Source organism: Dioscorea cayenensis, chromosome 1 (genome assembly GCF_009730915.1).
Source record: "Dioscorea cayenensis subsp. rotundata cultivar TDr96_F1 chromosome 1, TDr96_F1_v2_PseudoChromosome.rev07_lg8_w22 25.fasta, whole genome shotgun sequence".
Lineage (NCBI taxonomy): Eukaryota > Viridiplantae > Streptophyta > Magnoliopsida > Dioscoreales > Dioscoreaceae > Dioscorea > Dioscorea cayenensis.
In genome coordinates, this window is record NC_052471.1 from 20501314 (window position 1) to 20526656 (window position 25343).

The 25343-nt window shown below is 43.6% G+C and overlaps 4 non-coding genes across 4 annotated transcripts; all 4 read left to right on the forward strand.

The window, feature by feature from the left end:
• Positions 1 to 1344: 1344 nt before the first annotated feature.
• LOC120268545 lies at positions 1345 to 1451 on the forward strand. Its single transcript, XR_005538962.1, has one exon. It is a non-coding gene; the product is annotated as a small nucleolar RNA R71 (small nucleolar RNA).
• A 7836-nt stretch (positions 1452 to 9287) lies between these two features.
• LOC120265944 lies at positions 9288 to 9394 on the forward strand. Its single transcript, XR_005537819.1, has one exon. It is a non-coding gene; the product is annotated as a small nucleolar RNA R71 (small nucleolar RNA).
• A 7069-nt stretch (positions 9395 to 16463) lies between these two features.
• On the forward strand, positions 16464 to 16570 carry LOC120268196. Its single transcript, XR_005538869.1, has one exon. It is a non-coding gene; the product is annotated as a small nucleolar RNA R71 (small nucleolar RNA).
• A 2485-nt stretch (positions 16571 to 19055) lies between these two features.
• Positions 19056 to 19162, forward strand: LOC120268086. Its single transcript, XR_005538761.1, has one exon. It is a non-coding gene; the product is annotated as a small nucleolar RNA R71 (small nucleolar RNA).
• Positions 19163 to 25343: the final 6181 nt, after the last annotated feature.

Consider the following 25343-nt stretch of genomic DNA (forward strand, 5'->3'; position numbering starts at 1 on the left):
AGCTCAACATTGACACTATTTGGGGTAGGCAAACTCCATCAAGTAAATATCTTCTATTATAGCTATAGTGATCATCCTGGGCTCTATACCGGGCAGCACTGAGGCCGTATGCCATGATCCAAATCCTGACTTGAAACTCTCCATGTGCTACAGTGACAGCTATAGTAATCTTCCTACATTGTCTATGCTACAGTATTCCCAGCAGTACCGCGCCCTGGTTTTCTTCTCTTTTTCACCCGAATCATATCCTCGTGTCATCCATGGTGTTCCCGTGCCCTGCAAAGCAAATAAGACACAATTAAGCACAAAACGGGCATCAATTCTAATAAAAATACATGCTAGAGGTAACAAATACATACACTCAAATACATACATTTAGACACTTATCACCTTGTCATATCTTCCTTGATTTTTGTCTTCACTGCTTCCTTCAACTAGCTTGGGGTCTTCGCCGGAGGCTACCCCACTTTTCTTGACACTTGGGTCAACTTCGACCCTTGTCTCCACTTGCCTCCCACTTCTAAGAGCAATGGCCTTTAAGTGCTCCTTGGATTTTCTTCTCTGTTTCTTGGAAGACACCCTAGGGGATGTTCAGAATTTGCCTTCGCGAGTTCCCCTACTCGATGCTCAAGTGACTTCACTGAAGCTTGGAGGTTTATCAAAATAGAACCTATCTCAGTGAACTGTTCCGAGTGCTGAGTGAGCTGAGCATTCACCTTGCCAAATTGTGCATCCATGCTACTGGTTAGGCTATTGAACCTGTCATTAGTACTAAGCATGAACTTGGCAAGGACCTCTTCAGTAGGAAACTTCTCCTCAAAGGGCGATTGTTGAAGTTGAGATCCTTGAGATGGTGCACCTCTTTGTTGTTGTTGGCCTTGGTTCCATGAAATATTTGGGTCGTTCTTCCACCCCGGATTGTAAGTTGAGCAATACGGGTTCCCTTGAATTCGTTGCCCCCCAATGTAGTCAACATTCTCAATGGAAGCAACAGAGGAGCTCACAATCGGACATTGGGCTGCACCATGCCCACCACCACAAGTGCTACATGTTATCACTAGTTCTGGCCTCAAACTACTGGCCATAAGAATATCAAGCTTTCGAGTCAACACATCCACCTTGGCGGCCAAGGCATCATCGCTACTAACTTCATACAACCCAACAGTCTTATGTGAAGATCCTCTCGAGGCCCAATGTGATTCGTTGCTTGCCATAGATTCAAGTAATTGCTCGGCCTCATCGGGATACTTGTTGCTAAGGGAACCACCCGCAGTGGCATCAATGAGTTGGCGAGTGGCATAATTCAACCCATTGTAAATGATTTGTACTCGCATCCATGAGGCAAAACCAAGATGGGGGCACTTTCTAAGGAGATCCTTCAATCTTTCATAGGCTTCAAACAATGTCTCAGACTCCCCTTGTTTAAAGGCTGAAATTTCTTGCCTCAACTTCGCCGCTTTGCTTGGCGGAAAGTATCTCCCAAGGAACTTCTCAACCATATCCTTTGACAAGATCACCTTGCGTATATCCCGCAAGTGCACGGGTTTGTTGAAGTAATAATCCCGGATGAGCGGGTATCGAATCCACAGAGAATAGAGAATAAAAATACTTAATTTGCTTCTTAGCTATGTGAAAGATCAATGATGATAAGTGTGACAATGATTCAATTTTCAACAATAAAAACAACAAGTAAGAGAGCAAAAGTAAAAAAGGGGATAAGGCAATCGATAAAGATGGGGTACTCGGATAATGCTCCGCCTAGGATAATTGTTTCAAGTGCAAGAACCCTCTATTATGCTTCCTAATCAATGCAATGGTGAGTCGTGAAAATCCTTAATTACATAGTCCCAAATCTAAGGTCAACTATGCCTAACCCTATACATGTCCCAGAGGAGAAATTAAATAACCTCTCAAACTCGCACTCGCATAGAGTTGCCATGAGCTCTAGGGATTCCAAGTGATAAATCTCTTCCTAATTATAGACCTAACCCTTTGGGCCAGGTGGAAGGTCCCTAACCACGATTAAGCCTAGATAATAAGATCACCTCAACGCTTCACTCCGTTGCAGGCGCAACTAAGCCCCAGCGGAAGTTCATCCCTTAGACCATTCACTCTATTATGGGCGCAAAGAACTAGAGGAACGGAGGAAGAATCTATTACGTCGGAAGGGAAAGGGAACGCTCCTGTACCTCTCGACCTACCCTCACAACCGTCTCGAACCTAGCTTTGTCTAACGCTCGTGGTGTGTCACTCACTCACAAGGTTACCAACGAGAACTCTCAACCCTAGTGTCACTCTAGGGGAAATGTTCATACAATCAAGCATTCAAGGTTGGAACTCACAATAAACATGAATTAATTGAAAGCATAATAAAGAGATTCAACGAAATGTTTACGTCCTAGGGTTCACAAATACCCAAGTACCCACTAGGGTTCTAACTCTCCATGGAGCTAAGTACAATTAAAGAAATTGAATGTAAAAGCAATGAATCCATAAAGAAACCCCCTCGATAGTCGTGTCGATGGTCTTGTGGAAAGTCCTCTACTCGTCGTCCAAGGATTCCCTCGTCCGGTATAGGATACGCCTTGACGGAAGCTCCCCTACCAACATTCTTCCTAAGTAATGACGATGTCGGAGCCGTAGAACCTCTCCAAAACCTTGGACAATACCCCAAAACCCTAGCCGAAGCCCTCTCTCAAGTTTGGGAAAAGATGGAGAAAAGAATACTAAAATCAGGGCTGATTCGGCTTTAAATAAGGCTGGAATCGGACGACTACACGGGCGTGGATGCTTCATGCGCCCGTGCGGAATTTCCACATGGGCGTGGATAATTTCCACATGCTCATGTGGATTCTCTGAAATTCTGTTTTCTCGGCCGGCTGTGAACAGTGCTGCTACAGTACTTGCTACCGTGTTGCAACAATGCTCTGCTAAAGTATCCGGCCTGAATAGCTTCCCGAATCTATACTTTCATCGGAGTAACGGAAACGGGCACACGTTCATGTCGTGGATCACTTGCTTTTTCAATGATAGGCAAGTTGGTGGAGCTCTTGTTCTATGTGCATAAGTCGGAATGCTCGAGTGTGACTGCCTTTGTGGCCCTCCAAATGGATGTGCCAACTAGAATACGAGGAGGTTGGCACACACTCTAGCATCTCACACCCGACCTATGTCTTCGCGTTTGAACCTTAGCAAGATTTTCTCTAAAAATCAGTGCATTGTGCTCCACATTGGCTTCTTTCTTTCATACTCTACCTCACAACCCTACCTGCACGAAAGTAACATAAAAACACACATATTAGTGTAAAAACCCGAGAAAAGTAATGCTCAACATAAGGAATGAACGCTTCACATTCATATCACACAAGCACTTATCAAACTCCCCCACACTTAAGCTTTTGCTTGTCCTCGACCAAAACTTAAACATTCTGTCCATCAATGAAGAAAATATTGAAAGTGCTTGGCCTTAGGTTCACCAAAGTAGACAAAGAGAACATTCTACAAGTAAGGGAAATTTGAACATTAAATATAAAAATCAATGCTCTAGCTAAAAACTTAAATAAAAAAGGACAACATACCCGAAATCGTGTACGTGTGTGAACTAACTCAAAACAACCCAAGGTATACTCCTCAAAGTTCTAAGTACAAGGGACTTATTTATCTACAAAAGTGACAACAATTTCAAAAATGGTAGTAGCTTCACACATCCTATAAGGTAGCCCTTTCCAAAGCGGCCGCTAAGGTGGCTTTCACACTTTCGAGGTGGTAGCTCTTTCTACCGGAGTGGTAGCTTTCACTTATCCTATGAGATAGCTCTTTCTCTCATTAGGGCATAACTAGTATCCGACTTATGAGAGTAGCTTCATACTTCATAGGTGGTAGCTCTTTTCACCAACAAGCACAAATAACCAATAAAACTAAACTTTTTTTTTTTTTTGAATTCAACACAAGAAATAACTATAACTAGTCCCTTTAACATCAAACTTGAGTTTCCAAAACAATCTAATAAGTGAGTAGTGTAACAAGTATAAATCGTGCAAAAATTCCTAGACATTCAAGCAAAACTAGAGCATGAAAACATTCAATGTTAGAAATTTTCCTAAACTCAAGAATACAATTTTTGCAACTAATGTGAACCGCCATTGGCTATGTGAGCATATATCAATCAAGAACAATAGAAAAGAATGTGTGCACTATGAAACTCCCCCCCTCACTTAAGTTGTACATTGTCCCCAATGTACACATGCAAGCTTACTCAAAATATATATCGTTCAAAAGCAAATGTGGGAGAAGCAATCAAGACAATACTCCCCTGACTCCTAGTGTTGCGTTTGATGCAACTAATTCCATGGGGGTAGTGTTCCGACGGGGTGTGAAGCTCACACGGCTAAGTGCCTAAGCACCTTGGCCGTGCCCATGACTAAGTCTAAATCCCAAGACGACAAGACCATCTGCACGCATACACAAGGGGGTTCAGTGAAGCTCAATAAAAACAAAATATCTTGAGTATATATAAAAGATAGACAATGAATACAACTCGAGATGCAAATTGAAAAATAAACTCGGAAGGAGAATCCTTTCCGAGTGAACAAAGTCTAAAAATAAAATGCATAAAAGAAAAAAAGAACTAAAAAAATCAAATGTCGGTATACGCCCTCGGGCTCAGTCTGTCTTCATTGCTTTCGGGTGAAGATGCACATGGTGGGTCAACCGGTGCCAGGGTAGGGGATGAGGGTGCCGGAGGAACAGAGGGGGCTTGAGGAGTCCTCGGCCGCAGGACAAATGATGAGGCGACGTCTCGCTCTAAGATCTGCTATAATATGTCAAAACGTGCCATGAACTCTGTGTACTGAGTGGCCTACGTAGCCCTAATCTCTGCAATCTCGGCTCGAGCCTCCGCTAGCTCAGTCCGTACCACCCCAAAAGTGTTCTCGAGCTTCACAAAGCGATCATAAGCTCGAGATGGTGAAAACATACGCACGGGGGGTTGTTCCTCTGTCACTGGAGGTGCCTTGGTCTCAATCGGTGCTGGTTGAGTCTTGGGAGCGGCCGAGATGCCCCGACTTCATCACCGTCATCCTCGGCTATCTCTGGAGCTGGTAGCACTAAAGCAAAAACTCCTGTCCGAACCCAGCGGATCATACCCATCAATCTCATCGTCTATAGACTCAGTGGGGCAGGTATACTTGTCTTCTCGGCCCCACAAATTGAATCCAAGAGAACCATGCCCAGCACTAATCTCGTAATGTAGGGGACCGAGAAGATCGTTCCCAATCTAGCATAGTGTCCCTGATGTCTGATGTACTATGCCATAATGTGCCCTAAGTGAATTGGTACACGCTGCACCATCGAGTACAAGTACAGTAGTTCCTGACGGCTCAGAACACCAGTGCTATCACCACGGTCATTCACCGACCTACTCATAATGGCATGTAAATATATGTATGCAGGTCGAGAAAGGCACGTGACCTTCGACACCCCCGGCTCATACTGACCCTGACCACATAGTACTCTGTAAGCTCTCTGCAGGGTCAAGGTTCCAGGATAATCAGTCGGTAACTGAGCATACTCCTCCGTATCTGTGAATGCCTCCTCATACAAGCCAAGTAGTACTGAAAACTGAGTAACACTCAAGCTATGGTGGTGTCCAAATACTCTGAACTGAATGGAGTTCAAACTTTCGAAGCTCCCGTACGATCTATCAAACTCGAATGATGAAAGCACCTCCAGTGCAAACTCTCGGATGGCTAGCTCTCTAATCGTCAATAACTGCCGCCAACCACCTGCTGAAATGAGATCCTCTACCTCATCAGCGAGCTCATCTCCCTGCTGTAGATCTCGCGGTATAATCATGTCCAAGAATCGAGTCTGCCCGAAATGGAGTTTCAACAAGCGCTTATAGCAAAGCTGATGCTCTGGAATCGCAAACCTCATGCCCTCAGTCTCAGGGGATGACTCACACGGTCTCTATTCAGTTTGCTTCTTTGATTGAGGTGCCATAATCTTCAAAATTTGAAACGAGATCGATCAAACAAGTTGATAAAATAATGCTGCAGAAATCCACACTGTCGTGTGGAATTTCCACACGCCCGTGTGGATTCACGAGGTGTGAAAATTGCACGGCCGTGCTTCAAAAATCAAAAAATACATCTTAAAAATACTTTAACTTCGTTCTAAACATCAATCATCTTTCTAATTGAAGAAACGAAGCATTATTAACCAGATTAATCGATGGAAACCTTGAATTGGCAAAGAAAATGATAAATAGGGCTTACCGACGAGATGGGATGAGAAAATAAAGAACCGGCCGAAAAATCTTACAGAAATTCTACCAAATTAGCGCTATGAAATCGGAGAATGATGTGATAGTGTTTCCAGACGAATAGAGGTCATGAAGAGGGAGAGAAACTAATCTTCTTTAAAAAGAACTCGCGATCCTTAATGTTCTGTGCATCCACACGGGGGTGCGGAAAATACCCACACACGTGCGCTTCATTACAAGAGAGCCACAGGGGTGCACGCACGCCCCTGTGCGCTCTTGGGAAAACACTCCTTCGACTCTGACTGCTCTCGTACGGGCGTGTGGAAAATACACACGCCTGTATGACTGACTTACAGGGGTAGCCGCACGCTCCCTGTGGCTTCTCTGGACATCCGAGAAAAATACCAAGTGTTATAGACGCCCGTGCGGAAATCCTGTACGGGTGTGGACATTCACATGCCCAACTCACAAAGGCAGCCACACGCCACTGTGTCTTCTCGGGATGGAGAGAACTCCTCTGCAGAATTTCGCACGGGCGTGTGGAAATTACCCACTCACAGTGTATTACTTGGCGATCCCACAGGGGCGAGTCCACGCCCCTGTGTGCTTTCTGGATAATCTGCCCAACTCTACAAGAATTCACACACCCGTGCGGAAATTACCCATGGTCGTGGGATAATCGCATGCTCGTTCACAGGGGCAGCCGCACGCCCCTGTGCTTTTCTGGATGAGCTCGCAGTGCAATTCCACGGGCGTGCGGAAATTCCATATGCCCGTGTGTTTTCTCTGGATGTCTTAGAAAAATCTGCAGGCTCTATAGAAGATTTCTGAACATGTTTACACACTCAGAGCCTGCTCTATTATGCAATTTTTACCAGTGAAAAACATGGAATAGAACTCAAATGACCAAGCTTCGCCAATTCCACATGAAAACACATGATTAAAATTCAAAGTGCACAAGGAAATCTCAGCACAAGCATCTAAGAAATTAAGACACCAACACTTAACAAATTATTCATGCAAACAAACTAAATTAAAAACTAAGAAAACAGTAAACACTTGGGTTATCTCCCAAGAAGCGCTTGTTTAACGTCACTAAGCTTGATGTACCTTGTCTTACCTCACGAGGGTTCATGAATGAAAGTTGCCCTCTTACCCATGGCTTGAAAGCATGATGTGCAAAGTCTCTTGACAGTAGAGGATGTATTACCGGGCTTGGGACCGCCTAGCAATGGTTCATCAAACTTCTTTGGTTCCCGGACGTCTCCAACAACCTTGGAGTGTTTCTGGTGGTGTCTCCTAGCCCTCTTCATTTTCCGGAGCACTTTCTTCAAGATCCCCGGGGTAGATGGTACTTCTTCTGTCGAACCAAGCATCATTACTTCTTCATAATCCTCCTCTTGGTCGAACAAACCTTCATACGGATCCGGATTGAACATTTCCTGCATATATTCATCAATAATCTCATCAGTAGTGTCTAGAAAGTATAAAGTATCATCGAAGTTAAGAGAATGCCGCATGGCTTCAGCAAGGCGGTATGTGAGCTTGTCATCTCCAACTCTCAATGTTTGCTCTCCGCCGTCCATGTCAATCAATGCTTTGGAAGTCCGCAAGAACAGTCTCCCAAGTATCTAGGGTACATCCGCATCCTCATCGACATCTAGCACTACAAAGTCAACCGGAAAAATGTACTTGTCCACCTTGACAAGAACGTCTTCAATGATTCTCGGATGTCGCACTGTTCGGTCCTCTAGTTGCAAAGTCATCCGAGTAGGCCTAGGCTCACCCAAGCCTAGCTTTTGAAAGAAGGTGTATGGCATGACATTGATACTTGCCCCTGAGTCCGCCAATGCCATTTCTTCACCTAGATTGCCAATATTACACGGAATGATGAAGCTTCCCGGGTCTTTCTTCTTGTTCGGCATGTTCTTTTTCAATACCGCCGAGCATGAAGCATCTAAAATCACTGAAGCACTTTCCTCCAACTTCCTCTTGTTAGTTAATAAGTCTTTCAAGAACTTTGCATACTTAGGCATTTGGGCCAATGTCTCAACAAAAGGGATATTGATGTGGAGTTGCTTAAACAAACTCAGGAACTTCTTGTACTGTTCATCCCCTTCGTCATTTTTCAATCTAGAGGGATAAGGGATTCTTGGCTTGAAAGGTGGGGGTGCCACCTCTTTCTCTTTGCTTGTTCCCTCTTCTGCCTCTATAACCTTGGGTGCGTGTTCTTTTGACTTCTCACTCGGAAGCCTACCTTCAACCTCACGACCACTTCTCAAAGTGATCGCCTTCACGTGCTCTCTAGGATTGGTCTCTGTATTACTCGGCAAGCTTCCATGTGGCCTTTCAGAGAGAGACTTCGCAATTTGCCCCACCTAATTTTCAAGGTTATGCAAAGAGACGGTGTGGTTGCGAAGTGTAGCCTCAACTGATTCAAACCTAGTATTTGCAGATTGCACAAATCTAGCCAAGTGCTTCTCTAGGTCAGTCATTCGGGTTTCCAAACCTGAGACTCTGTTTTCCACCTGAGGGGCTTGCTGTTGTTGTTGGAAACCCGGTGGCCCCATGGCCTTTTGTGGACCTTGATTACTCCATGAGAAATTGGGATGATTCTTTCAACCCGGATTGTAGGTATTGCTATATAGTTTTCCTTGAGGTCTCATGCTATTACATACAAAATGAACATTCTCCACTGAAGAAACATCACCAATAGAGATCGGGCAATCGGAGGGAGCAATTAGTCATGGTCGGCACTCTATTTGAAGTTAGAAGATCTAACATTTTACTCAAATTTTCCACTTGGGCCGCCAATGAAGTTACCGCATCTATCTCATGGAGACCGGCCATCTTTTTCTTCTCCCTAGCATTCCATTAGTAGCTGTTTAACCCCATTTCTTCAATCAACTGACGGGCCTCATCAGGGGTTTTGCTACCTAAGGTACCTCCTACTGCCGCATCCAAGAGTTTCCTTGTACTCAGGTTCAAACCATTGTAAAAGGTTTGAACAATCATCCACTCCGAGAATCCATGTTGCGGGCACTTCCTCAGGACATCCTTGAACCTTTCCCATGTCTCGAATAGAGACTCCAATTCCAACTTAACAAAGCATGAGATCTCATTCCTAAGCTTTGCTGATTTTTCGGGAGGGAAATAATGAGCTAGAAAAGCTTCCACCATCTCCTCCCACGTGGTAATTGACACTCTAGGTAACGAGTGTAGCCACTGCTTCGCTCTCCCCTTTAGGGAAAATGGGAAGGCTCTCAATTTGATGGCATCATCCGTCACCCCATTTATCTTCAGCATATCACACACCTCGAGAAAGCTCTCTATGTGACTGTTTGGATCATCATTGGCCAAACCATTGAATTGTGCGGATTGCTTTAACATGTGGATGAATGCCGGCTTCAACTCAAAGTTCTGAGCTGTAATCGGGGGACGCACAATGCTCGACTGTGTCCCCAACACTGAAGGTCTGGCATAATCGGATAATGTTCACTGTTGCTCATTCTGTTCGGTCATGTTTTCAGATCCTTCCACTTCCAAATAAGATAAATTAGACTATTCCTATACAGGCTCTTTCCCTTTTCTTCTAAGTGTACGTTCAAGCTCGGGATCCCCTTCAATCAATATTGAAGGATTTCCTCTGGTCATAACATGAAGCTGCAACCAAAAAGAAAGAAAAAGACATCAGAATGATGATAGAATAAGAAGATATAAAATAGAATGTATGGTGACATAGCTAAAAAAAACAAAGTGCAAAGTATCTCGAACACCTATTCCCCGATAACGGTGCCAAAAACTTGACAAGATCCCCTTGCGTATATCCTGCAAGTGCACGGGTTTGTCGAAGTAATAATCTCGGATGAGCGGGTATCGAATCCACAGGGAATAGGAAATAAAAATACTTAATTCGCTTCTTAGCTATGTGAAAGATCAATGATGATAAGTGTGACAATGATTCAATTCTCAACAATAAAAACAACAAGTAAGAGAACAAAAGTAAAGAATGGGGTAAGGCAATCGATAAAGATAGGGTACCCAGATAATGCTCCGCCTAGGATAATTGTTTCAAGTGCAAGAACCCTCTATTATGCTTCCTAATCAATGCAATGGTGAGTCGTGGAAATCCTTAATTACATAGTCCCAAATCTAAGGTCAACTATGCCTAACTCTATACATGTCCCGGAGGAGAAATTAAATAACCTCTCAAACTCGCACTCGCATAGAGTTGCCATGAGCTCTAGGGATTTCAAGTGATAAATCTCTTCCTAATTATAGACCTAATCCTTTGGGCCAGGTGGAAGGTCCCTAACCACGATTAAGCCTAGATAATAAGATCACCTCAACGCTTCACTCCGTTGCAGGCGTAACTAAGCCCCAGCGGAAGTTCATCCCTTAGACCATTCACTCTATTATGGGCGCAAAGAACTAGAGGAACGGAGGTAGAATCTATCACGTCGGAAGGGAAAGGGAACGCTCCTGTACCTCTTGACCTACCCTCTCAACCGTCTCGAACCTAGCTTTGTCTAACGCTCGTGGTGTGTCACTCACTCACAAGGTTACCAACGAGAACTCTCAACCCTAGTGTCACTCTAGGGGAAATGTTCATACAATCAAGCATTCAAGGTTGGAACTCACAATAAACATCAATTAATTGAAAGCATAATAAAGAGATTCAACCGAACCATTACGTCCTAGGGTTCACAAATACCCAAGTACCCACTAGGGGTCTAGCTCTCCAAGGAGCTAAGTACAATCAAAGAAATAGAATGTAAAAGCAATGAATCCATAAAGAAACCCCCTCGATAGTCGTGTCAATGGTCTTGTGGAATGTCCTCTACTCGTCGTCCAAGGATTCCCTCGTCCGGTATAGGATACGCCTCGACGGATGCTCCCCTACCAACCTTCTTCCTATGGAATGATGATGTCGGAGCCGTAGAACATCTCCAAAACCTTGGCCAATACCGCCCAAAACCCTAGCCGAAACCCTCTCTCAAGTTTGGGAAAAGATGGAGAAAAAAATACTAAAATCGGGGCTGATTCGATTTTAAATAGGGCTGGAATCGGACGACTACACGGGCGTGGATGCTTCATGCGCCCGTGCGGAATTTCCACACGGGCGTGGATAATTTCCACATGCTCGTGTGGAATCTCTGAACTTCTGTTTTCTCGGCCGGCTGTGAACAGTGCTGCTACAGTACTTGCTACCGTGTTGCAATAATGCTCTGCTAAAGTATCCGGCCTGAATAGCTTCCCGAATCCATACTTTCATTGGAGTAACGGAAACAGGCACACGTTCATGTCGTGGATCACTTGCTTCTTCAATGATAGGCAAGTTGGTGGAGCTCTTGTTCTATGTGCATAAGTCGGAATGCTCGAGTGTGACTGCCTTTGTGGCCCTCCAAATGGATGTGCCAACTAGAATACGAGGAGGTTGGCACACACTCTAGCATCTCACACCCGACCTATGTCTTCGCGTTTGAACCTTAGCAAGATTTTCTCTAAAAATCAGTGCATTGTGCTCCACATTGGCTTCTTTCCTTCATACTCTACCTCACAACCCTACCTGCACGAAAGTAACATAAAAACACACATATTAGTGTAAAACCCCGAGAAAAGTAATGCTCAACATAAGGAATTAATGCTTCGCATTCATATAGCACAAGCACTTATCATCCTTCCATGTTTTAATAGATCCCAGAGACAAAGATATAAGCCAATGATAAGCTCCGTCTCTCAAGCTGAACGGAAATAGTCTCAAACGGATCTCATCGTCCAATACCCCATTAATCTTGAATGTGGAGCAAATTTGGAGGAACCGGGAAAGATGGTCATGTGCATCTTCATTCACGAGACCATTGAATTAAACAGAGTTCTGGACCATGCCGATTGTACTAGCTTTAATTTCAAAATTGTTGGATGCCACGGATGGCGCTTGAACACTAAACTCATCACCTGTGAATTGGGGTCTTTCATATTCGGATAGAGTGCGTCGCTCTTCGGCCATGATTGAAGACTCTCTATCCTCAATTTCAATGTTTTGTGTACCCGAACCTTCACCAACTTCTCTCAATTTCCGATGCAAAGTTCTTTCAATTTCACTATCCGGTGTAATCAATGTCGATGGATTTGAGCGTGTCATGCACAGTACCTTGAAAAACCAAGAAAGATGATAGAAAGTTAAGATCAAAGGAAAAGAAAAATAACGATAAGAAATGAGTAAATAACGAAATGGCTAGAGTAATAATCTAAAAGTTTCCTAGAATTCCTTAAGATCCCTGGCAACGGCGCCAAAATCTTGATTCCTTCCCCGTAAGTGTACAGGATCGCCAAGTAATACCTCGCGTGAAGACACGAGGATCGTATCCACGGGGTTAAGGATCTCCTATTACTCCTTCTCGAGCTATTATCTAGCCTAAGATCTCAAGTGATGGATTTTTACTCTACTAAATGTAATTAAAGCTAAAACGAGATTATGACCAAATTAGAGAGAACAAGCAATAAGCAAGCAAGAAAATCAATGAGATGCAAAGGCCTATGGATGAGGATCCCCTTGAGGGGTTATCATGCAACATGGATGATGATCTAAAGATGCAAGGGTAAAATGGACCATGAGATTGCAAGATTAGAACAACCCCAATTTCTCGGGGATTGAACCCTAATCCCATATGAACATAGATAGGAATTTCCTCCAAATCTACATTCCTACGATTGCATTGAGTATGAGGAAATTTCACTTAGGATTAAACCTACTCTTCTTTGGATTAAACCTACATGGAGGGCTACCAAACACCTGATTTCTCGGTGTGATGATACAAGCATCCCCTTTTAATCCATTCATGACCTAATACATGTGAGCAAGTTACATCTACATGCATCATTCATAAAAGAGCTACGGATTTCTCCTTAGTGTAGCACTTAGCATGAAAACAATGGATTAAATCTCAAAATTACCCAAGCATGGAATTAACAAGTTATCATCCAACATACATGATAAAACCCCCCAAGGTTCACCAACACCTTGTGGCCTTGGGGGTCTAGTGTGTCATCATCCCACAACAAGAAATACAAACAAGGAAAACATGAAACAAAAGCATAAATGACACTCCCTAGATGAAATGGTGGAGGAGGAGGTGAAGAATGTGCCGAATGACGCTTTCCACGCCAAAGGAGTGCCAAATGACGCTTCCTCTAGCCGTGGGTCTCCTTCCTTCAAATCGTGGTAGATCTCCCCTTGAATGATGTTGCCTTCTTGCCTTGAGAGTCTTTGACCTTGGGCTTGAATGATCTTCTAGCTTCCTTGCCCTTCTTCTCCTTCCCAAGGTCGCCCAAAATCTCCCAAGTGATCTCCCCAAAATCGGCAAAGAAAAAGTCCAGCCAAAAGTCCCTTGTTCAGCCTTAAAAGTTGGTATTTATACCCCCCGAGGCATACGGGTCATATGGGGGTCGTATAGCACTCAAAAACCCTAGATTCGCGATCTATACAGGGCACATACGGCCTCCATACAGCACCGTATAATGGGTAGTATGGAAATCTGGGCAGACAATCCAAATCATTCCGCAGCTACAGTGCATACGGCCCCCATACTGGGTAGTATGGTGGTGGTATGAAATTCCTGTTTTCTTCTCTTTTCGCCCAAATGAAATCTTCTTGTTCTCCATGGCTTTCTTATGCCCTACAAAGTAAATAGTAGATGATTAAGCGCAAAACGGGCATTAAACCTCACAAAATACATGCAAAGTGAATACAATATATACATTAAAACATCTACATTTAGACACTTATCAGAGATCCATACGAGCGTGCCGGAAAATACCCACGCCTATGCGTTTGTCAGGATCACCCACAGGGGCGAGTCCATACCCCTGTACCTTCTCTGGACGAACTCACAATGAAGATCCACAGGCGTGCTGAAATTTCACATGCCCGTGAGTTTTCTCTGGATGGCTTAAAAAACTCTTCAGGCTCTTCAGAAAATTCCTACACTTATAAAAATACTCAGAGCCTGCTTCTAGCATGCAAAATATACCAGAGAAAAACACGAAACATGCTCAAATGACCAACAACTTCGCCATAGACATTTAAGCACACGATAACACCAATTCATCCACAAGAGAATCACAACGATGCATCAAAACATATAGACACCAACACTCAACATCTTAGTAATGCAAACACTAAACTAACAAGTAAGAAAATAGTAAACGCTTGGGTTGCCTTCCAAGAAACGCTTGTTTAACGTCACTAAGGTTGATATGCCTTTGTCTTAGCCCATGGGGACTCATAGATAAAGGTTTTCCTCTTACCAATGACTTGAAAGCACGATGACCAAAGTCTCTTGATGGTAGAGGAGGAGTTATCGGGCTTTGTACCACTTAACAAGGGTTCATCCACCTTGTCCAGTTCTTGTACATCTCCAACAACCTTGGAGCATTTCTGGTCATGTCTCCTCACCATCTTCATCTTCCGGAGCACTTTCTTCATAATCCCCAGAGTAGATGGCACTTGTTCCTTTAGACCAAGCATTAGCATTTCTTCGTTCTCCACCTCTTGGTCTAGCAACCCCTCGTATGGGTCTGGATTGAACAGTTCCTGCATACATTCATCAATTATCTCATCAGTAGAGTCAAGAAAGTAAAGAGTATCATCAAAGTCAAGCGAATGTCACATGGCTTCTGCTAGATGATATGTGAGGTTATCATCTCTAACTCTCAGTGTCAACTCCCCACCGTCCATGTCGATCAATGCCTTGGAAGTACGCAAGAATGGCCTCCCAAGTATCAAAGGAACATCCGCATCCTCATCGACGTCCAACACCACAAAATCTACATGAAATATATACTTGTCAACTTTGACAAGCACATCTTCAATAATGCCCCTCGGATGTCTCACTGTTCGGTCTGGCTATTACAATGTCATCCGAGTAGGTCTAGGCTCTCCCAAGCCTATCTTCTGAAAGAAGGAATATGGCATGACGTTGATACTGTCCCCTAAGTCTGCCAATGTCATTTCTTCACCCAAGTTGCCAATGTTGCACGGAACGATAAAGCTTCTTCGGTTTTTCTTCTTGTTTGGCATATTCTTTTGCAAGAGCGTCGAGCAAGATGCATCTAGAATCATGGGGCACTCTCCTCCAATTTCCTTTTGTTTGTAAGAAAATATTTCAATAACTTAGCATACCTCGGCATTTGGGATAATGCCTCAACAAAGGAAATGTTTATATGTAGTTACCTAAAAAAACCTAGAAACTTCTTGTACTACTTGTCCACTTGGTAATTCTTCAATCTAGAGGGATAAGGGATTCTTGGCTTGTAAGGTGGGGGCGCCACCTCCTTCTCCTTGGTTTCTCCTTTCTCAACCTCTACGACCTCCGGTGCTTCAACATTGGTCTTCTCACTTGGAAGCCTACCTTCAACTTCATGACCACTTCTTAAAGTGATCGCCTTCACATGCTCTCGTGGATTGGTCTCAGTATTGCTTGGCAAGCTTCCCTATGGTCTTTCTGCTTGAGACTTCGCAATCTGCCCCACTTGGTTCTCTAAATTATCTAAAGAGACAGTGCGGCTGTGAAGTGTAGCCTCAACTAATTGAAACCGTGTGTCTGATGATTGCACAAATCTAGTCAAGGCTTTCTCTGAGTCGGTCATTTGGGTTTCCAAGCCGGACACTCTATTTTCCATGTTTGGGGCTTGTTGTTGTTAGAAACCCGGTGGTGCCATGGCCTTTAGTTGTCCTTGGTTGCTCAACGAAAAGTTAGGATGACTCTTGCAGCCTTGATTGTAGGTGTTTCTATATGGATTACCTTGGTTCCTCATTGCATTACCCACAAAGTTGACTTCCTCCACCGAAGATACATCACTAATAGAGATCGGGCAATTATAGGGAGCATGTCCTCCGCCACACCTGGTGCAAGTAGTCATGGCCGCCACTCTATTCGAAGTTAGAAGGTCTAACTTTTTACTTAATGATTCCACTTGGGCTGCTAAAGAAGTGACTTCATCTATTTCATGGAGCCCGGCCACCTGTTTTCTTTCCCACGCATTCCACTGATAATTGTTCATGGCCATGTCTTCTACTAACTGTCAGGCTTCTTCCATGGTTTTACTCCACATTGTACCTCCCGCGGCGGGATCTAGCAGTTGCCTTGTACTCGGATTCAACCCATTATAGAAAGTTTGAATGATCATCCATTTTTAAAATTTGTGTTGTGGGCACCTCCGCAAAAGGTCCTTGAAATGCTCCCATGTCTCAAATAATGATTCCAATTCCATCTGCATGAACGACGATATCTCATTGCGAAGCTTGGCCGACTTCCTCGGAGGGAAGTATCTTGCAAAAAAAGCTTCGACCATCTCATTCCAAATCGTGATGGATGCTTTTGGCAAGGAATGAAGCCATTGCTTGTGCTTAGCTCTTCCCTTGAGAGAAAATGGGAAAGCCCTCAATCTAATAGCATCATCTAATACATCGTTGATCTTCAGCATATCACAAACTTCTAAGAAGTTCTCTATGTGGTTGTTTGGATCCTCATCGGCCAAACTATTGAACTCCGATGACTGCTGAATCATCAGGATGAATGATGGTTTCAACTCAAAGTTCAGAGCTGTAATCGGGGATCTCACAATGCTAGATTGTATCCCCAATACTGATGGTTTGGCGTAATCAGATAATGTTCTCTACTATTCATTCTGCTTATCCGTGTTATCAGATCCTTAAACTTCCACTTCAGTTAGATTTGACGGTTCTTGCACAGCCTTTTCTACTGAGTGTACATTCAAGTTTGGGATCTCTTTCAATTAATAGCGATGGGTTCCCTCGGGTCATAACCTAGAGCTACTACAAAAGAAAAAGAACAAATCAGAATGATGATAGAAAAGGAAGATGTGAAATAGAATGAATGAATGAATAGCTAAGCAAATAAAGTGCAAAGTATCTCTAAACACCTATTCCCCGGCAACGGCGCCAAAAACTTGACAATGCCCTTACGTATGTCCCGTAAGTACACGGGTTTATCGAGTAATAAAAACCCAGTTGAGTGGGTATCGTATCCACATGTAGTAGGGAATAAAAATACTTAGATTGTTTCTTAACCAAGTGAAGATGAATTGTGATTGTGTTAACAAGATGTAATCTAAACAAGAATAAAAGAAGTAAGAAAGAAAAGCACAAGTAAATGAGAAACAAGTGCAAAACCAACTATTATGCCTCCTACCTAATGCATTAATGAGTCATGGAAATCCTTCAATACATGGTCCCAAATATAAGGTCAACCTTGACTAACTCTATACCATGTCCCGGAGGAGAAATCGAACAATCTCAACACCTCGCACTCGGATAGAATCGCATGGAGTTCTAGGGATTCCAAGTGATAAACCCTCTTCCTAGATATAGATCTAAATCTTTTGGTCCGGTGGAGGTCCCTAGTCACAATTAAGCCCTAGGTGCTAAAAATTAGTTCAATGCTTCACTCTGCTGCCTGCAACTAAGCTCAAGCGGAAGGTCATCCCTTTAGCCCATTCACTCTACTATAACAACAATAAACTCAAGTAAATAGAGGTAGGGATAAATCACATCGGAGGGAGAAGGGGACACTCCGCTACCTCTCGAATCACCCTCCTCGACACTCTTTTAATCTATCTTTGTCTAACCCTCATGGTGTGTCGACCACTACAAGGGTTACCAATATGAACTCTCAACCCTAGTGTCACTCTAAGTGAGGATTCAATCAATCAAGCATTCAAGATTGGAACTCAAATAAAACATCAATTAATGAAATCATAATAGAAGGTTTAATGAAACAAATACATCCTAGGGTTCACAAATCCAAGTACCCACTAGGGGTTTAGCCTCCATGGAGGTAGTTATAATCAATAATGAAATTGAATGTAAAAACAAGTAATCCATAGAAAACCCACTTGATAGTCATGACGATGGTCTTGTGGAGAAGCCTCGTCTCCTCCAAAGGTCCTCTTGTCTGGCTTAGGACACACCTCCGATCGGTGCCGAGGAAAGCTCTCCCACTAACCTTCTTCCAAGTGGAGCGCGATGTGAAAGCCAAAAACCTCTCTAAAACCCTACCAATTTCTCTCAAAAACTCGTCGCATCCCTCTCAAGTCGGGAAAGAATGGAGAGAAGAATCTGAAATCGGGGCTGAATCATGGCTTAAATAGAGTGGAATCGCCATCCACACGCTTTGTGGATTTGCCACACGGGTCCCGTGGAATTTACTGCACAGTGTGGATAATTTCCACACGCCCGTGTGGATTCTCTAGAATTCACTTTTTCGTCCGGCTGTGAACAATACCTGCTACAATAATTTGCTACAGTATTTGCTACAATGCCCTGCTCTAGTACCACCCGAATCGGGTCCCGAATCTATGTTTTCATCGAGGTACCGCCAACGAGCTACACGCTTATGTCATAGATTGTTTTACTTTTTCAATATCCGGCCTCATTAGTGAAGATCTTGCTATCAATGCATAAGTGGGATACTCGAATATGACCCGCCTTTGTGCTCGCCCAAACCATTGTGCTAGCTTGAATACATTGAGGTTGGCACACTTCTCGCATCTTGAACTCGACTTATGTCTTCGTGTTTGACCCTTCTCAAGGCTTCTCTAAATTGTGCGTTCACGATGTATATTGGCTTCTTTCTTTCACATTCGGCTCACAACCCTATATGCATGAAAGTAACACAAATGCACAAGTATTAGAGCTAAAACCTGATAAAAGTTATGCTCATTATAAGGAAAGAACACTTCACATTCTTATCACACAAGAACTTATTAGAAACCATCTTGAGGACACTTCCTCAAGAGATCCTTGAACCATTCCCATGTCTCAGACAATGACTCTAGCTCCATTTGAATGGATAAAGAGATCTCATTTCGAAGCTTCTCTTGTTTTCTCGGAGGGAAATACCTTGTAAGGAAAGCTTCTATCATTTCATTTCATCTTGTGATGGAAGTTTTTGGCAATGAATGCAGCCACTGTTTGGCTCTTCCTTTCAATGAGAATGGGAAAGCCCTTAAGAAAGTTACATCATCAAAACTCCCATTAATGTTGAGCATGTCGTACACTTGAAGTCAGCTCTCAATATGGTTGTTCGGATACTTCTCGGCTAATCCATTAAATTTTGCTGACTGCTGAACCATGTGAATAAAACTTGTGTTTAACTTAAAATCGTTCGTTATAACTGGCCAAACAATGCTCGTAACAAGGTCCCCTTGCTTATATCCCGCAAGTGCACGGGTTTGTTGAAGTAATAATCCTGGATGAGTGGGTATCTGATAAGTGCTTGTGTGATATGAATGCGAAGCATTCTTTCCTTATGTTGAGCATTACTTTTCTCAGGTTTTTACATTAATATGTGTATTTTTATGTTACTTTTATGCAGGTATGGTTGTGAGGCTGAGTATGAAGAAAATAGGCCAATGTGGATCATAATGCACCTATTTTGGAGGAGAGCTTGCTAAGGTTCAAACGCGAAGACATAGGGACGGTGTGAGATGCTAGAGTGTGTGCTAACCTCCTCGCATTTGAGTGAGCACATCCATTTGGAGGGCACAAAGGCAGATACACTCGAGCATTCCGTCTTATGCATATAAGAGAGTGAGCTCCACCAACATATATATCATTGAAGAAGCAAGTGATTCACGACGTGAACGTGTGCCCGCTTGCACTACCCCAATGAAAGTATGGAATTGGGAAGTTATTCAGCCGAAGAATGTAGCGTAACAATGTAGGTAGCATCGAAAGCAAAGACCTGCTCACAGCCGGCCGAGAAACCGGAGAAATGGGAGAATCCACACTGCGTGTGGAAATTATCCACGCCTGTGGAATCCCAGCGGCATGCGCGTATCGTCACGCCCGTGGAGTTGCCCTATTCCATCCCTATTTAAAGCTGCGATTCAGCCCCAATTTTGGTATTCTTTTTCTCCATCTTTTTCCCCAACTTGCGAGAGGGCTTTCGCAAAGGGTTTCGAGGGTATTTGGCCAATGTTTTGAGAGGTTCTATGGCTCGACATCATGATTCCATTAGGAAGAAGGTTGGTAGGGTAGCTTTGATCGAGGCGTATCCTATACTCGGACGAAGGAATCCTTGGACTGACTGAGTGAAGACATTGCACAAGACCATCGACTACGACCATCGAGGAGGTTTCTTTATGGATTAATTGCTTTTTACATTCTATATTGTACTTAGCTCCATGGAGAGCTAAACCCCTAGTGGGTACTTGGGTGATTGTGAACCCCAGGATATATTCCTTTCATTGAACTTCTTCATTGTGAGTGGGTGAAACACCACGAGCGTTAGACAAAGCTAGGTTGGAGAGGATTGAGAGGGTGAGTCGAGAGGTAGGAGCGTCCACTTTCCCTCGCGACACGATAGATTCTACCCGTAGCTCGAGTTCTTTGCGCCATAATAGAGTGAATGGTTTTAAAGGGATGAACCACCAGCTGCTCTAGTTGCGGCGTGCAATGGAGTGAAGCGCTGAGATGATCTTAGTATCTAGGGCTTAATTATGGCTAGGGACCTTCCTCGACCAAAAGGATTAGGTCTAAATCTAGGAAGAGATTTATCACTTGAATCCCCTAAAGCTCATTGCAACTCTATCGCGAGTGTGAGGTGTTGAGATTGTTGGATTTCTCCTCCGGGACATGTTAGAGTTAGGCATAGTTGACCTTAGATTTGGGACTATGTATGTAAGATTTCCACGACTCACCATTGCATCGATTAGAAGAATAATAAAGAGTTCTTACACTTGGAAGCGATTATCCTAGGTGAAGCATCATCCGAGTACCCCCATTTTCGATTGCCTTGCCTCGTCCCTTACTTTTGCTCTCTTTACTTGTTGCTTTTAATTTCTGAGAATTGAATCATTACCACACTTATAATTGCTGATACTCCCACATAGCTAGGAATCGACCATGGGTGTCTTCACTCCCTATTCCCCCATGGATTGCACCACGCTCACCGGGATTATTACTTTCGACAAACCCGTGCACTTGCATGGATATACTGGAGGGACCTTGTCAATTTTTGGCGCCGTTACCGGGGAGCTGAGGCTTAGAGATACTTTTGCACTTTGTTTTCTTAGCTATTTCACCACACATTCTATTTCATATCTTCTTATTCTATCATCGCTACGATTTTCTTTGTCCTTATTTTTGGTGTAGCTCAGGGTTATGACCCAAGGGAATCCATCATCAATATTGATTGAAGGAGACCCTCGAGCTTGAAAACGATACGCTCGAAGGGAAAGGGAAAAACTTGTACAAGAACAATCTAATCCGAAAAGTGATTATAAGTAGAAGGATTTGAAAATATGGTAGAACAAAATGAGCAACAACGAATACTATCCGATTATGCTTGGACCTTTCGTTGTTGGGGACACAATCGAGTATTGTGCATCCCCCAATTACAGACTTAGAACTTCGAGCTAAAACCGACATTCATCCATATGTCTGCAAAGAGTCCACACGATTCAACGATTTGGCGTGATGAGGATCCAAAGCAGATCACATAGAGAACTCTCGAGGTGTGTAGACATGCTCGAAGATAAATGAGTGATGGATGATGCCATCAGAAATTGAGAGCCTTCCATTTTCCATAAAGGGGAAAGCAAAGTAGTGGCTACACTCATTACCTAGAGCATGAATCACTACATGGGAGGTTGGTAGAAGCTTTCTTTCTAGCATATTTCCCTCCCGGAAAATCGAGCAAAGCTTAGGAATCGAGATCTCATCCTTTATGTAGTTGGAATTGGAGTCTCTATTTGAGACATGGAAAGGTTCAAGGAACTCTGCTGAAAGTGTCGCAACACGGATTCCAGATGGATGATTGTTCAAACCTTCTACAATGGTTTGAACCCCGAGTACTAGGTAACTCTTGACGTGCTGAGCGGGGAGGTACCTGTAGGTAGCAAAAATCCCTGACGAAAGCCCGCTGATTGATTGAATAAATGTGGTTAAATAGCTACGCTGGAATGCTAGGCGGACAGAGGTGGCCGGTCTCCATGAATTGAAACGCGTAACTTCATATGGCCCAAGTGGAGAGTTCGAGAAGCTAGATCTGTAGTACTCGGTCAGAGTTTACGGCCGTCGACCAATTGCTATCCGGTTGTGGTGGAGGACATGCTCCCTCCTATTGTCCAATCGTCATTGGTGATGTTTCTTTAGTTGAGAATGTTGACTTTGTAGGTAATGGCATGAAACCGCAAAGGGAATCCATACATGACAACACCTACAATTCAGTTGGAAGAATCATCCCAACTTTTCATGGAGTAATCAAGGACCCTAGAGACCATGGGGCCATCGAGGTTCCAACAACAATAACAACAAGCCCCTTAAGTTGAAAAACAGATTTCCGTGCTTGGAAACCCGAATAACGGTTTTTGGAGAAGCACTTGGCTAGATTTGTTCAATTTGAGCAAATACAAGGTTTGAATCGCAGTCGAGGCAAATACAAGGTCTCTTGGATTCGATTCGTAGGTGAGAAGACGAGAGTGTACCCGCCTCCCCGGGTCTAGAGACGATGCGGTTGATGGGCATGGTCCGGCAGGGTTCTGGACAGGGGTTTTTGCGTTAGTCCTACCAGCCCTGGAGATAGCTGAGGTGAAGGTGATGACGCCGGAGTATCTCAGCCCGCCCCCGAGCCTCAGCCCGCATCGGTGGAGAACGAGGCACCTCCAGCGGCCGAGAAACCACCCCAAGTGGTATCAGTCTCACTATCTCGTGACCAATGATCGCTTTGAGAGCCTCAAGACATGCCATAGAGTGGTCCAGAGCCGAGGTTGCCGAGATTAGGGCTACGCAGTGCTACTCACGACACGAGTTCATAGGCACGTTTCAACATATTATAGCAGCATCCTATAGCGAGACGTTGCCTCACCTCATTTGTCCCTGAGCCGAGGACTCTCTCTCGCTCGCCTCCTCAAAGACCTCCCCTGGACCCCAGCACGGAGGACCCACTATATGCTTCCACTTTCAGCACGACGCCTGAGCCCCAGGAGCAACTCCGATACTTGACCTTTCTTTGACTTTCATACATTTTACTTTATCTTATTTTCTTTGTTGTTAGACTGTTCACTCGTAAAGATTTTCCTTCCGAGTTTGTGTTATTGCATTATCGAGTTGTATTCATTGCTTCCATCTTTTTATAAACTCGAGTTATTTTTGTCTTCTTGAGCTTCACTGAACCCCCTCGTGTATGCGTGTCGATGGTCTTGTCTTCCTGGAAATTGAGACTTAGTCATGGGCATGGTCAGGTGCTTGGCGCCTTGACCGTGTGAGCTCTCGCTAAACCCGCTGGAACACTACTCCCGTGGAATTTGCTTCATCAAACCCCAACACTAGGAGTAAAGGGAGTATTGTTTTTCATTGCTTCTCCCACATTTATTTTTGAGATGATATATTTTGAGTGAGGCATGCATGAGTACGTTGAGGACAATGTACAACTTAAGTGTGTGTGTCGGCGGGAGTTTCATAGTGCACACATCTTTTCTATTGTTCTTGGTTGGTATATGCTCACATAGCCACTGGCGGTTCACCTTAGTTGCAATGTTTATATTCTTAAGTCTAGGAGAATTGATTAACATTGAATGTTTTTCATGCTCTAGTTCTTGCTTGAATTTTTAGGAATTTTGCCCCGATTTATACTTATAGTGCACTACTCACTCTTTGAACTCTATTGAAACTCATGTTTGATGTTAAAGGGACTAGTTAGGTTTTACTTCTTTTGCTAAATTGATATTGGAAAATGAAAAAGAAGGAACAAGCCAGTTTTATTGTTTTATTTGTGTTCTGTTTGGTGGAAAGAGCTACCACCTATGAAGTATCGAAGCTACTCTCACAAGTCGATACTAGTTATGCCCTAATGAGAGAAAGAGCCATCTCATGGGATGAAAGTGAAAGCTACCACTTGGGTGAGAAAGAGCTACCACCTCGAAAGTGTGAAAAGCCACCTTTAGCTGCCGCTTTGGAAAGGGCTACCTTAGAGGATGTGTGAAGCTACTACCATTGTTTAAAATTTTTATCACTTTTGTAGATAAATAAGTCCCTTATACTTAGAACTTTGAGGAGTATAACTTTGGTTGTTTTGAGTGAGTTCACACACTTATACAAAATTCGGGTTTATATGTCTGTCTTGATTCAAGTTTTTAGCTAGGGCATTGATTTTTGTATTTAGTGTTGAAATTTTCGACTTGTAGAATGCTATCTTTGTATACTTTGGTGAACCTAAGGCCAAGCACTTTCAATATTTTCTTCATTGATGCACGAATCGTTTAATTTTTGCTTGAGGACAAGCAAAAAGCTTAAGTGTGGGGAGTTTGATAAGTGCTTGGCCTAGGATGTGGTCTTCATTGAACTTCTTTTATCGTGAGTGGGTGAAACACCGCGAAGCTGCTAGACAAAAAGCTAGGTTGGAGAGGGTTGAGAGGATGGAGTCGAGAGGTGCAGGGCGTCTCCTTTCCCCTCAGGGACGTGATAGATTCTACCTCGATCCCTCGAGATCTTTTGGGCATACTAGAGTGAATGGTCTAAGGGATGAACCTCCGTTGGGGAGCTTAGTTGCGCGTGCAATGGGTGAAGCGTTGAGATGATCTTGACATCTAGGGCTTGACTGTGGCTGGGACCTTCCGCTGGACCAAAGGGTTGAGGTCTAAATCTAGGAAGAGATTTATCACTTGGAATCCTAGAGCTCATTGCAACTCTATCGAGTAGCGAGGTGTTGAGATTGTTCGATTTCTCCTCCCGGGACATGTATAGAGTTAGGCATAGTTGACCTTAGATTTGGCACTATGGTATGTAAGGTTTCCACGACTCACCATTGCATTGATTAGGAAGCATACTAGTGAGAGTTCTGCACTTGAAGCGATTATCTAGGTGAAGCATCATCCAAGTACTACCCTTTATCGACGTTCTTGCCTCCTCCTCCTTGCTTTTTGCTCTTTTACTTGTTGCTTTGTTTCCTCAGGGGTTTGAGATCCATTTACCACACTTATCATTAACAGTTGACCTCCACATAGCTATCGACTAAGTGTCTTTACTCCTACTCCCTCGTGGATTCGACCCGCC